General features: G+C 43.2%; 1 protein-coding gene across 1 annotated transcript in view; it reads right to left on the bottom strand.

Annotated features, from left to right (window-relative positions):
• The window catches only part of LOC102571755 (brain-specific homeobox/POU domain protein 3), a 63644-nt gene extending 54322 nt beyond the window's left edge, over positions 1-9322 (bottom strand). The window contains exon 1 of the mRNA XM_059733112.1: positions 9267-9322. The gene's annotated coding sequence lies outside the window, so the exon portion shown is untranslated. The remainder of the gene's footprint in view (positions 1-9266) is intronic.
• Between the last annotated feature and the right edge of the window lie 5498 nt (positions 9323-14820).

Here is a 14820-nt window from a genome sequence, read left to right on the forward strand (position 1 = left end):
CACACACACACACACACACACACACACACACACACACACACACACACACGCTCACACACACACATCCCATCCCAAGCTCCAGGGCAACAGCAGCAGCAGCAGCAACGCCAGACGAGGGGCGGGGAAGTGACTCTGGGGCAACGGGTGTCTGGTGCCCGGGCCTGCGAGGTCATATGACTGAGCGTCAGCTGTCAAGCAGGGGAGGGGGATCGTCCTGCAATTACCTGCTCTCTCTGTTCATGCCCAGAGGGCAAATATACAAGCCAGGGAGGAGCAAGATGAAATATGGGCAGCGAAATTCAAGTGTTAAATTGTTTCTTTTAAGCACTTCCCTTCCCTGCCCCCTCCTGTGTGTTGTTCCACTTTGGGAGCTGGTTCAAAAAACCAGGCAAAGGAGGATTTTCTGGTGCCGTGGCTGATCAAAAATATAGAAGGAAAAAGACAAATTCTCCTCAGGTTGATTTGACACAGGTATTTTTCTTTCTTGATTTTACAGGAAAACATACTGCCAGTCAGATGTAATGTTTTGTTTGACCCCAAATGAAACCGTTGTTTCCATCCAAAGTTTCTGTATCCCTCATTTTTTATCCTTTTATTAAAAAAAATCTAATTCAGTTTTGAAACCAAAACACTATTTCAAAATAAAAAGTTTGCTTTTCTTTTCAAAACGTCAAAAAGGGTTATTTCAATGTTTTCAAATTTTTCCCCCAAGTTTGCTGAATTTTACCCTAGCTTCTTTTCTCCCCAATTTAATGTTTGACCAAAAAAAACCCATTTTGCCCTACTTCATCCACAATCATTATGGGGAATACAAATTAAATTATTATTTTATGATTTTACTCTGTTTATTATTTTTGAAGCCCAATCCCTCATGTTTAATTTAATAAGAAGATTTCGCAAAATTCTGTAAGGGAAGTGTGATATCTGCACTCACTTGAAATGAGATTTCTTTGCAAGTCTCATTCTAGAGTATGGGTTTAACCAATTATTTTATTTTTCATTCAACCTTCACATTTGGAAAGGAAAACTTGAAAACATGACCTAAACACAGATAAAAGCTGACCTGAAAAAGGGCACTTTGTGCCTGAAAGCTTGTCTAACATCTCTCCCAAGTATATAGTTGGTCCAATAAAAGATATCACCCCAAGCCCTTTGATTCTCACATATTTCCTGAACTATCACAGCTACAACATCCCAATCCTACAAGAAAAGAAAACCCAGGCAAACAAAAATAATCATAATTCTTTAAAATAATTTCACTGTTTTTAAGCCAATCCCATGAACTTCGGGAGTGCAACCTGCTCTCCCCCCACCATTAGTCTGCCTACCCAGAAGCAGGCAATGGAATGAGGAACCCATCCCCTATTGCCACAAATGTTCCCAGCTGATGCAGGCATGGGGGGAACCCCAGAGCCGCATCTGCCCTGCTCCAGCTAGAAGGGAAAAGCTGTGCAGGGAGCCAGGCTCTGCTGGGGACAGGTTCCTCCGTCCAGTGTTGCTCCTGATCTCATGGGAGGAGCGGGGCAGGTGGCAGAGGGCAGGTCCCCCTAGGTGGGTCTTCCCCTTCATGTGCCTACTCCCTGTCTGGCTTCCTGGTGCCCCATGCCCCCTGCCAGTCCAGGGGCTCCAGCAATGCTTAGCCCCTATATCCCCCATGGTCTGGAGGGAGGCATGCCACATCCCCCTTAGAGAATCCTAGATCCAATCATGAGCAGGATATATCATTTTTCACTGCTTGGAGCTGGCAGCACTAGACTAGAGATTCTTACTGAGCTCAATGCAGGCAGTTTGCCATGCAGTGATTGCCATTATGTAGACAACAGAAATGAGAAAGAATATAAATGCCAATGCATCTACGTGCCCTGAGATCTAAACATACAGTTCTCATTGATGACAGCAGGTACCTGGTACACACCTCCAAAGGTTTCAAAGAAAGAAACTACATAGGCCTGAAAGGGGTACAGAGTAAAGTGATGAAGTACATGTGATGCTGGTTGAAATCAGGGAGATATCTTAACAATAATTGAATTATTTGAATGGACTATACTCCCATGGCCATGTTGGAAGTTGTGTTGTGTGAGGATTTTAAAAACAGAGCAGAAGAAAAGCCTTAGTAGATACTGGTATTATAGGATTATAACCTTTTATGGGCTGGCAGGATGGAGAGGAGAAGCAATAGTGATATGCCCTCTCTGCTTCCCATTTCTTTCCTTCTAGAAAAATCCTCAGTGACCCAACATTTTTAAAACCTGTTTCACTATTTCCTTGTGCTTCCCTGTTGACTTGTTTTATCCATTAGTCCCTTGCCCTATGCTTAGAATATCAGCTCCTCAGGGAAGGGAAAGTCTTGTTGGTCCATGCTTGTCTCCTACCAAACACAGCGGTGGGTCCCAATCTACTCCTGGAACCCACAGTGATAATGCTCTGTATGAGAGCTGACACGTCATGAGCTGGCACGTCGTGAACAATAACAGTAACAGCAATAATCACAATTTTGGTAAGAAGAGGAAGGCAAGCTTTGGCTTGGTCATGGGATGTTTTTCTAACTCTTCAATAGCAATGGAATTTGCATTTCTTCTCTCTACCAGTCAGAGGCAGGCAGGAGATATCTGGAATTTTATAAAATAGATAGTTGGATAAAAGAAACATTGAGGAGGTAGAAAACCTAATTCCCATGATTCATGAAGATGCTGAAATCTACTGAGCTAGCTATAACACCTGGTCTCACTTAGATAATGACCTGAGGGTTCTTCCTGTACAGGAGGTCATAACTTCACCTTGGGTTAAGTAATCCACAAGGCCTGAGTGGAGACCCTTGGCCACATCCTACCCTGAAGGTGTGTGGACACTGCAATCCAGAAATGTGATCACAGGAATTACAAGCATGCCCAATTTAGCTTTAATCTACCTATTTCACATCACAATCTCAAGGAAGACATGGTGGTATGGGCTTCAGCCTGGGTCATATAAGCCTGTCAAATCTACTGGGTACACTTTTGGACAGCTAGCCTGTGGTGCAACCAGTGTTGTCACATTTTGTCTATGGTTTTTACCTTAAGTAGCTACATTAAGGCTAGCTAAAGTATTGCTGTGGCAATCGTATGTCCATGCTGCAGAGCAGACAAATTCTAACCCTTTGCCCAGAAATCTCACGGATGTCAATGGCCATGTGGTGCATAGGCCATCTCATTTATGCTGAAACATAAAGGAACATCAAGTGCAGTTTCCTGTCCTACCGTGTGTTCTATACCCCACGCAGTCTAGGCCCTGACAGAATGACAACATGAGAAATAAGGCCTCACAAACAAAGGGATAAATTTTAAACTGCAAATGTCTTAGCAATGCAATGTTGTTTCCCCACAAAACAGCTAGAGTACAGACAGTAGCAATTCAATCTTCTCCTATTCTGCCTAACCCATATACTCAACCCGGCTGTCAAATAATCTTCTCTAGGCTAAGGCAGGATGCTTTTCTTGGCCCACTGGATCTCTGATCTTTCCACTTGTGTCACGATCTCTGATCTTCCAACATGTGCCAAACTAATTGCCATTTTTGGTTACGTGAACACCTGCCTACTGAGAACTGGGCAGATACTGCTGTGTCTAAATGCCTTGGGATGAAAAGGAAGGAGCCTATTGCCACAGAAGTGAGATCTGAGATTGCGGTGCCCACTTGAGTGTCCTTCAGTCTGTAACAATCCTAGCTATGTCTCACTTCTAGCCCCTGAACATGCAGAATTTCTCTCTTTTCTGGATCTCCGGCAAGGAAGAGCTGATGAATCAATATTTATTAGCAAGTATGAAACTGCTATAAGGACAGATAAGTAAAAAGTACACATAGTACTAACATTTGTGCATGTTTGCTGTAAGCTTTGGCCCCAGAAACTAGTGGAAAGATTACCATCCGTTCTACTTGTAGCAGATAACTGGTTGGTTTTTTTCCCTTTAGTCTTTAAACAAGTCTAGGATTTTGTTACCACACTGCTGTTGTATAACACCATGCAGGTATGTGTTTGCACTGGGGGCTGAAGCTTTCTGACTTAGATTGCACATTTTTTAGAAGATAGATATGTAGCTGCATCAATAGATCCAGCATCTACCATCTTGGGATTTTCACATGATACATGCTCCAATAGATCGACCATCTTGGGAACATGTATCATGTGAAAATGCTTCTACTACATTGAAGGTGCAATCTATTAGGAATGGAGATGATTCACAAGATACTGTAGAGATATACATGTAGGGGCTGAAGACATTTATACTGCAACTTCATTATGTACATATAAAAAGGCAGCAGTTAATACTAGCTTACCTACCAAGCTGCATGGCCGATGCAGAAGCTGAGGTAGCACAAGGGATATATGTATTATGGGATGAGTTGCCTTTGACTCCATTTTCAATATTCAGTGGAAGTTGGAGCCATTCTGATAACAGCATTCTGTTTGTCGATGGTTTGGTTTGCACGGCAAGGGGCTTGCAAACTTGTGCTGAGTGGGGAGATCCCCAAGAGACCCGCAAGCCAGCAAGCCACTCCAAGTTACCCTGACTGCCACTGGTTCATCGTCATAATGTGACCTGACACAGTTTCTTTAGACAGACATGTGATTGAAAACCGTCCCTTCAAACTGTCTAATTGGAATTAACTTTTGCCCTAGGAGTGACTCCATTACCAGGAACCCTGCAGAGGGGCAGGAATAAACTGTTGTTTTATGGCTCCAATCGGAAGTCATTTCTCAAAGATCCCCCATGGTTTTACACAACTCTTGCCTTTTTTTTCTGTCATTCTCTCCTTCTGGTCATCTGTTCTCTGACTGGTAAAATGTTTAGACTCTGTCCAGCTCCACAAATCAATTAGAGACATATCTTGCTGACATATGGCTTCTTTAAGTCCATCATGGTGACCTATATGGTCAGGGGAATAAAAGACTTGGGATGCAGTCCATCAGTTCCATCCTTACATATGCCAACAACATTTAATGGTGCACTAAGTTATTTCTGCTTGAGGGGTAAGTGCTAAAATTACTATCCTCCACTGTCCATACACAAGACCTATTAACTGCACTGTCCACATTGATAGTCTTGTAATCCCTTCTGTTTTACCAATTAGTAAACATGTCCTTTATGCCATATGCCTCACCCAAAATGGTAGAGCTCTGATACACTAGATTTGGAAATAACCTGTAAAATAGAGGTTTTCTAAATGGACCACCTGAAAGAAACCAGACAGAATGGGAATCTCCTCCTACTCTCATTCCTTCTCTCTCTCTCTTTCCACCCCATCGGCTTTAGTACCAGGTATATGAGACAAAATATACCTCCAAAACTGCTCTTAATGCATCCCTCCTGAAGTGCTACCATTGCACAGGAAAGCTGATCTGATGGAACATGGATGCATTCAAGGTCCAGGATCTAATAAATTGCCAGTGATCAGAAGATCCTCCTGACAAACTGAATTGACACATAGAACTGGATCTTCTCTCTCTCTCTCCCCCTCCCCCCCCCTTCTTTTTCAGCTTCACTCCCATCTAAAGCAGCTTTGTGAAATGCCTAAAAAGCTGCCACAGTCCTCTCCTGGATAGATGATGTGACAGAATATTACAACAAAGTAGTTAGAGTCCATACAAAATTATAGCACATGGAATCTCTTGTAGATAGATCTTAGAAAGTTCATGTAAGCTTAACAGCCATGTGGGCTAGTGTGGTTTAGGCACACCAGTTTCTTAGCCAACAGAACCCACTGCAGTAATGTGACTAGCATTATGTCCAGTTGCCTTTGATTCCCCAGCCTGAAGGATCAGGAACCCATTTGTAGATGTGGCAACAGATGGGGACAGATTTTGGCACAGCCCAGAGAAGAGTTTGAAGTCATGCCTCTAGAGCTGTCTTATGAGATCTTAAATGTTTACCTACCAGACCCATCACAGAGGTAGACAGACAGATAATATAGGAATAATATCTGGACAACTAAGAACAGAAAGAGAGAAAGTGAGAGTGAATAATAAATAGATGTTGTATACATGCATCACCATAAATCTGGAGTACCCACATTACCCACAGGTTTTGAAGCTAAAAGTTATACAGATTATCCTGAATATGCCTCACACATGATACAAAATCATGTACTCTGCATATACCACAATGTTAAAGAAAAAGTACTTCTGATGTTTCAGAGGGTATTGGGAGTATAGTTTTTCTCCCTTCTGCAAAGGAAAGTATGTTAATTATCATCATTTCAGCTGCATAAGGTTCAGGGGTAGATTAAAATTGAGATCAAATATATCTTAAAGACAATGAAAAAAAAAGTAACATAGTTTTTCTGTACCTAAAAATGCCCCTTTTCTAGAGATCTAAAACTTCCCTTCCCAGACCAGACACTCTGAAGTTGTGAATTTTTTGGTTATAGAAAAGGTATCAAAGGCCCAGCAGGGCTGCAGCTTTCAGACCACACACGATCCTAGCTGAAGTCCTTGATAAGATAGCATCTGGGATGAGCTGCACCACAGCTATAAGGCCACTGGATGGGCCACTCCACAAGTCAATGTGTTCAGAGAGTCACTTTGTGAAGCAGTGCTACAACCCCAGGTGTTTGGCCAATACCCTGCAGGATAGTCCTAAGAAATTCCACATTCCTGAGAGTGGCTTTTGCTTTCAGATCTCTCAGATAAGTGTTTCTTTATACCAACATTCACTTTGAGTTCCAGACCCAGAAACTTCAAGTAAAAAAATCTGCTAACACACCACATTTTGCTTTGTTTGGGGTCAAAACCACAACATAATACACAACTTCTACCCAAAACCAAAGATGGATACAGGTTTGCCCTGAACACAGCTCCCAAACCACTAGGATGCACAGTGAAACCTAGGAGCACCAGCATAAAACACCCTTCCCTGTTCACTCCTGCTCCACACATGCCAAATCCCAGAAATGAAGCAACACAGGTACCAATAGACAAACAATTAACAGAGGGCTTGTGAACTCAGATTGAGCCTATGCTCAGGGCTGCTCTAATGCCGTTATCCTGGCTCATCCCAAGGAGTTGGTGTACACAAGGTGCATCTACACGTCACCCTGTGTCACTCTAGCAACGTATTATGTTGCTGTATGACATGCTATGGCAACCTAGCAATCATGTAAGTCTACATGCATCCAGCAGTTACTTTGCCATAGCAGTGCACTCCCCTGTTTTAGCGCACTGCTACAGCAAAATAGCAGCTAAAACTAGCTTTGCACAATGAGCACAGCACAGTATAAGTGATTACTGCACCGTGCTTTAGTACTTCCAAAAGGAAGTACTAAAGCACAGCACAGTAACAACATTGCTGTAGGGCAACGTGTATATGCACCCACAGAATGGTAGCAAGTTGGCAAAGCATATTCCTCACTTGTGCTCCCAGGCTCAGCACATATAAGAGTTGATATGCCCAAGGTTCCTGCCAAATCTGACACAAAGCTTCCAGCCATAATCTGCCTGCCTCACCCCCAGATTGCTTGGTCCCAGATTTCAAAATGGATATTCTACACTTCTGGGTTTCACTGGTCTTTATTCTACAATCCAGGTTGGCAGAGGAATCCTAAGCATTTGCTCCTTCACCTATGCCCCACATTGTGTCAGTTTTCACCCTGGAACATCTTGCTGTAAATTATCTCTCTGTAGGCCTTACTTGACACCTGAACTGTATACAATCTTTGCTGAGGTTTCTTTTCAAACCCTAGTTTCAGTGTCTTAGGTTGTCTGGCCTCACATTACACCTCGCTCTGAGAAACTCCAGAGTAAGTGTTCAGACTGTTCATTCAAAAGTTTGTTCCAAATTACTACCCGTAGTATAACAAGGGTTGTGCAACTGGGTTACTAGTCCTGGGTGCTCACTTAGAGGGGACACAAGAACAACAGCTACTACAACAGCCAGCCTAGCCCCAGCTGCCACCCACAGTGTAGATTCTGACTATTGTCTCTCTGAGTTAGACACATAAACTCATATTTAGGCTCCTCCATAGAAGTGGTCGTATTTACAGAGAGAAATTGAACATTTGTCTCTCTTAATAACATTAATGGGAGCTCCATGCCCAGCAGTGACAGAACTAAGCCTGAAAGCACAGCCAGTCTACCCAGCTTGCATAACTATGAATCGTACAGCATTCACCAGTTATTAGAATTTTCTTTATTAGAGTCAGACACGTATAAGGATCCAACTCCCAATAAATACCCAGCACCAAATGCATTGTTTACAGGCATTTTCCACTACTTACTCCCATTTTGCTTTATAGAAGCGGTGCTTATTAGAATCAAAACCTTAAAATGTGGTGTATGAATACAGACTTTTTCCCACTAACTAGTAGAACCAATGAATAAAATACACTGAAGTACCAAAACTGTACAGAGTTTCTTGATGGGATTCCACCCAGGCTTTTCACTTCACTGGTTATTAGATTCAGATATTCCCCACCTGATGTGATCCTAACAAGCAGCAGATGCTGTATATTGGAACTGTAAAGGTTCCAATATCATTAAGCATCCTTTCACTATACACCAACTGTGGAGTGCTTTTGCTTTTACTATTTCTAAACAAACTTGACAACACTTCTTCAAATGAACCTTTGTTATGTTACAGGGCAGAAAAAAAGATGGAACTGAGTGCTTTCCTCAATGATTCCTCTCCTTTCTGGGTTAAATCACCCGACACTGTAGTCATGGCAGACCATATAGGTAGATCCAAGTTGACTTAAAATTACCTAGATTAGATAACTGGCAGCAGTGCAGCTGTAGCAGGACTCAGCATAGAGAAATTGCCTATTCACCTAGCTTCTGCAGTAATGCTGAGCTTTGTGCCACTGCAGCTGTACTACTATCAAGTACCTCAATTAACTAGTTTCAAGCTGGCTCAGGTGTGCCTACTTTAACTGCAGTGTAGCCAGATACCTTTGTTCTTTATACCTTTATCATAACACTGAAAAGGCCACCAGAGATACCCTTAAAGATGCCCAGCACATGAATATCTGAGACAGAGAAAAAGAAAGCTACATCTTTCCCAGTTAGCATTACAGAGATAAAAGTACAGTAGTATACCCATGCACACTCATTGTACGTGAACTCCGGTAGCCACTTGCTGTGTAACACGAGGAGGCTCTGTGGATAACTACACAAAGGGAACCAAGCCTAGTTCATTTGGGAACTATCTCAAGATTTTTTAGTTTCTAAATTCAAGGAAAGACCTCTGTTACGAAACCTAGTTTTAGCATTAGGACATAAGGTAAAGTTAACTCACGCTGTGTTGAGGAGTGTCACCGGGTGATGGGATAACTCATATGTAACAGCTACTGCTACCACTGCCCCACCTAGTGGCTAAGTGTGGTGATAATGATCTCTCTGAGGTCCCATTACAGCAAAGGAAATCAATGGGCGGTTGCCCCGTAACTGAGTATTTTTAGCGTGCAAATGTTTTATACAGTAATATATATACACCGGTTTAGGATAAGCATGTGTCCATTTACTTACAACATTTATGAGGATGCCACTGTAGTGAGACTGACGATATACTGGTTTCAATTATAACACAAGGAACCACATGTGCAGTGCTGGTCTGTAATACTTTGGTTGGAGACCTGGATGCTCTAACAGTTCCAGTAAAGGTAGAATGGTTTAAGTGGAAATGACTGGTATTGATCTTGGCAGCCATATACCAGCAGAAGTAAAAATAAGCTGCTCTCAATTAACCTGCATTGATTTGAATTAAAAGAAAAATGGATCAGTCCTGAATAAAACTCTGGTGTCTCAAGTAAGAGCATCTTTTTCAGACTAGGTCTGGGTGGTTTTTAGGCCAAAATAAGTACTGAATTCAGGAAAGGAATCGCCTTGTTTAAAAATGTGGCTATGGTCAAAACAGTGACTGTAAAAATATGGATATTCCACATTTTTTCTCTCTTGGCAATTTCCATATCACAGGGATTTGATTTGCAGGTAAAAAGAAGACTTTTTCTAGAAGCCAGTCATATCACCTCAACTAGAAACCTGCTCTATACAAGCACCGGTGACTTAGAGTTCAGTTGACAGTTATGTAGATGTACAAGTCCCAGACCATTCCTACACAGCTGTGGTCCAGGCCAAAACTAGACCAGTAATTAGCAAGACAGCCCACCAGCATCTTTTATGTCTGCTAATCCTCCAGAAATCCAAATACTGTGTTAACAGGAGTTATTGGAATGAGTAAATCTGCAAGACTGTTTCAGGCTGGACTTAAGGAAGAATTTCTTTACTGTCCAAGCCCCCAAGGTCTGGAATAGCCTGCCACCAGAGGTGGTTCAAGCACCTACATTGAACACCTTCAAGAGAAATTTGGATGCTTATCTTGTTGGGCTCCTGTGACCCCAGCTGACTTCCTGCCCCTGAGGCAGGGGGCTGGACTCGATGATCTTCCGAGGTCCCTTCCAGCCCTAATGTCTATGAAATCTATGAAATCCATGAAAGTGTTAAAATGAGACTTGAGTTGAGAAGGTTTTATCTTTGCTCTGTCAGTATTCCAGCACATCTCACAGTAATTTTCAAGGGCTTTGAGACAATTGCAGCTAGCTCTGGTTTCCTCCAAGGTCTCAGCTTCAAAAAACCAAACCAAACCAAACCCCCGTAAAATGAATGAGTGGCAAGGAACAAGAAGAGGTTTACAATGTGGTGGGGAGGGGGAGGGGAAGAGAAGTAGCCCTACCTAATTTTGAACTCACTCAAACATTGTGGCTTTGAAAGTTTGAATTGATTGTTGTTGTTTTCTGCTTAGAAAGCTTTTTTTAAACAGCAGGAGAAAGAGTGAATGCCTATATCTATGAACAATCTAGGATAAAGAGCAAGAAGTGTGTGGGGGAAGTTGGAATGAAAAATCAATAAAGTAAGTTGGGGTACATCCACAACACTGCAGTCACTATCTTGACTGCAATTTGCGTTGATATACCTGAGTTATCTTTAAACCAACTAGTTTGCAAAAACCCTCCAGGAAGCTGGGTAAATACTCAGGTAGTTAGTGTGTGCTGAGCTCCATGCTATCACAGATATTGTTCTAGTAGTACCCAAGCTACCTGATTTCAGAGCTAGTTTAGTTATGTGTATGCAAACTGCAGTCAATACCCTGGCCAGCAGCACAGTGCTAACAACAGTGACAAATGCGACAGAGAACAGGAGAGAGAAATATTCTCACGAACAAATAAAGATAGTCTCTGTGCTATAAACAGGCTACTCTTCTGTCCCATTGGCCAAGCTAGATCAGGGAGTCCATAACATAGTTGCCAGCAACAGTAAGGGAATGGACTTAACAGCCCAGAAGGTCTCTTCCAGTCCTATGTTCCTATGCTAGAAAGTACTTCTGTAACCTAATAAAGGGCACTTGTGCCATTACCTAGACACAGATGGAAGGCAGGGCAGGCTGACTCCTTGGAGAGTCACAGTTCAAAGAGGCATACATCTTTGTAAGCAACAGCCTACTTCATCAGATCCTGCCACCTACAAAAGCTTATGCCTTTCTGAAAGTTTGTCTCTGAAGTGCCACCCTGCGCTGCCTTTTGCCAGACTTCAGACTAACACAGCTAACTACCTCTTTCTAGACCTTGGGTGTGTGTAGATAAAACAGGGGTTTACTTCGCCCTAAATTGAAGCAGTGGGTTTTTAAAAACACCGCTTCAATTTAGGGCAAAGTAAACCCCCGTGTCATGTACACCCATGTCTTACCTGCCTCTCCTGTGGCAGGGAAGGAAGGGCGAGCTGCCAGCAGGGAGAGCAGTTCCTGGGCTGCAGGCGGGGGGCTGGTGCTTCCCTCTGCAGCAGCAGCAGCCCTCCCTAGGCAGCACCCACCCGCAGGCACCTGGCTCAGGTGGTCCCAGGGGGCACTGCAGCCGCGGAGGGAAGGACCAGATCCCTATGGAGCTCATGCAGGCAGGCAGGCTCACCGCACAGAGCCTAATGCTTCACTCCGCAGCTATAGGGCAGCAAACTAAATTTCCTCAGAGGCGTTTTAGTTTGCTGCACCCCAAAGTCATTTAAGGCACAATATGCCGCCAAATGTGCTACAACAGCTGGAATGAATGCACACCATTGACACGTGCAAACGCCAGTGCCATTAATGTGGTGGAAAAGCAGTTAACTTGCTTTACAGTGTCGTGCACACATGCCCCTTGTTTTGTCTACACATGTGTGGTTCTGGTCCCATGTTCTTTAGCAAGCACTGGAAAATAAAATTGGTCTTGAGGCTGATGTATATGGGTGAGCTTCTGCTGCCTTGTCACATCTTCACCTGTTCTGAGGAGAATTTAATTTTCCAGGGGTATCAGTCCAGCAACTTATCCCAGTACTAAATTCATACATAAACAAAAATTCTCCAGTGGAATTTTTGAGTTCATAAGGAGGGGAAAGGACACAACTTCAATATTTCAAATGACCTGCCCTTTTGTTCTCAGAGGTAGCCTCCACAGCACACCCACAACACTCTCATGTGCTTCTGTTCTGTCCTCCACTGCCATTCACCTGTGTTGACTCTGACCCTATCCTGCTTGCCCATAATGCAGTCATGATACGATGCCCTCCATTGCCTGGCACCTTATCTAGAGATAAGCCAGATAAAGTCTCCACTCATTCTTACAGGCTTGCCATGCTCATGTCATTACCCTTCCATGCCAGGGTGTGGCACCAGACATGACTATAACCAGTTATACACTTAGGCATGATGGATCCTATTGCTAGGAAGGCTCTGAAGACACATCTCATCTTTGACAATTTTCCACTTTATACAGAAGGGGAAACTAAGGCACAGAGCAAGGAAATAATCTGCACAGGGGCTACAGAAAGAGTGGGTGCCAAAGCCAGGATTAACTTCCAGGAGCTCCTGGTTTCCAGTCTCATCTCTAACCATTAGAGCAGGCTCCTCTAATGCACACTAATGAATCTACTACCCAAGTGGCTGAGAGATTGAACTGAGCTGAGCTCTAGGGACAACTGAAACGGGTTTTGTGGTGAGGAAAAAGTTGGCAGGCAATGTATTTGTGTGCCAGACTTTGGCCTGGTGGGATTTGAGGTGTCTGCACTCCCAACCTACAAAGGAGAGTTTGTAAATGGAGAGTAATAATTCCTACCATGCATAAAAAATAGAGGCAGACTGGTACTGAGATACTTCACCTGCCTGATTACCCAGACACCAGAGATGTGAAGCCCACAGTGGTGTGTTTTCAAAAATACCCTGCCTTTACTCACTAGTAGTACAGTCATTCCCTTAGTGAAAATAAGTTCCCCATGTCTGGCTTTGCTGTGGCATCCCCAAATTCCGCTGTTTCCTCAAGCTCCCACTGCCCGGTTCCAACAGTCCCTTCACTATCACTCACCACTGTACACTGGACTCACAATGCTTTTCTTTCCCTGCACCCTCCCTGAGTTTGCTAGAAGCTGTTCTCCTGGAAGTTCTGACCCATCTCACAGAGGGGGGCCCAAACTTCAAAGCCTGGATCTAGATTAGAGTCTGAGTTTCCCCAAATTAGAATAGGTTTATCTAGATCCAGCTTTCTGACTCTTGTCCCTTTAAAGGACCAGGAGAACTGGACCTGATGTCCTGAGTCAGGCTCAGCCCTCTTTGGATGTTCTGTTTTCTAAAGCATGAAAACAGAGCAAATTGAGACAGTAGTTTACAAGGGAAACTTGTGTTTCCTCTCTCCTGCTGGTTAAATCTGTCAAAGGGCAGAAATAAACAGAGCCAATTGCTGATAAAGGCTCAAAGCCTGGACTTAGAGTCTCACTGTCTGCTTGTTGATGACTAGTGGACCTAAAGATCACAAGAGTCCTATTTCCAAAGAGTGCCAGGAGAAGGGCTGTAGTCATTAAGTCCATAGATAGAAGGACTTTCTACCACAAGGGTACAACCCATCTATGTAGGAGGCAGGGTTCATCCGAGACTGGGGAATGAACTCCAAAGGGAAGGATGAGTGTTTGGGAACAAAGGAAACAAACCCTACCCAAATAACTGCTCAGATGCACACATGGTTTCCCCCCTGTAATGAAGATGAAACAGAGCAAACATCATGAGACAGATATTAGCCACAGTGTTCTATGTTGTACTGGAAGACATTCAGATATGGCAGCCATGAGGGCAGCAAAAGGATCTATACATATAGAACAGAACAGTTCTCTTTGACTGGCTCACTTTAAACTAAACTACCAGTCAGTGCCTTATATAAATGTAAAATGTCCACAGGTTACTATTTGACTTTCATGTGGTGGAATACCCAAGCTTTTCCAAATCACCACTGTCCTATCTTCTGTTTTCTAGGGGCCAGTGGATGGAGGCACTAAGTGCAATTCTATTTCACTTCGTTTAAGCTGCTGAAAAACAGTTAAAGCAAAAGGGGGATGAGTTCTTCTCCTCCTCGATTTTTTTTTTTTTGTGGCTATGTGTCATAAGTAAGATGATGGTGGATTCCAAAAGTAGATGTCTTCGTGGATTTTCAAGACTTCAGAAGGACAGAATCACATTTCAGCACCTAAGTTAATTTAGATGCCCCAAAGGTAGACCAGAATCTGGCCATAGGCACCTAGAGCACAAATGCGGGTGTAGTACGTGACATAAGTGAGGACCAGAAATTCACACAAGACTAGTGCAAGGTAACTTGGGTTTCCATCTTGTCTCCTGCTCCACTGTGTGACCTTAAGCAAGCAAGACACTCTTCATTGCTCTGTGCCTTAGTTTCCCTGCCAGTCAAATAGGAATAGTACTACAGTTCTGCCTTTGTAAAGTGCTTTGAGCTCTATATAGCAAGGTCTTGCAAAGAGATCCACATTGTTTGCTAGGTTTTCTGCAT

The sequence above is a fragment of the Alligator mississippiensis genome, chromosome 8, assembly GCF_030867095.1.
Source record: "Alligator mississippiensis isolate rAllMis1 chromosome 8, rAllMis1, whole genome shotgun sequence".
In the NCBI taxonomy this organism is placed as follows: domain Eukaryota; kingdom Metazoa; phylum Chordata; order Crocodylia; family Alligatoridae; genus Alligator; species Alligator mississippiensis.